Here is a 292-nt window from a genome sequence, read left to right on the forward strand (position 1 = left end):
ATTGTTATTGTTCAAAAGTTTGGGGTTAGTAAATTTCTATATTTTGTGCAAGATCTTTTATTCAGCAAGCCGGCATTAAATTAATCAAAATGAACAGTAAATATATTTATCATGTTACAAAAGACTTTCTATTCCAAGAATCCAGGGGGGAAAAAAGAACTTCAAACAAAAACATTAAGCAGCAAAAACTGCTTTCAACAAAGTTTTCAACATTGATAATGTTAAAGCATCAAATCAGCACATTAGAATTTCTGAAGGATCATGTGACATTGAAGACTGAAGTAATGATGCT

This window comes from Sinocyclocheilus grahami, unplaced genomic scaffold, assembly GCF_001515645.1.
Source record: "Sinocyclocheilus grahami isolate Dianchi unplaced genomic scaffold, SAMN03320097.WGS_v1.1 scaffold828.1, whole genome shotgun sequence".
Lineage (NCBI taxonomy): Eukaryota > Metazoa > Chordata > Actinopteri > Cypriniformes > Cyprinidae > Sinocyclocheilus > Sinocyclocheilus grahami.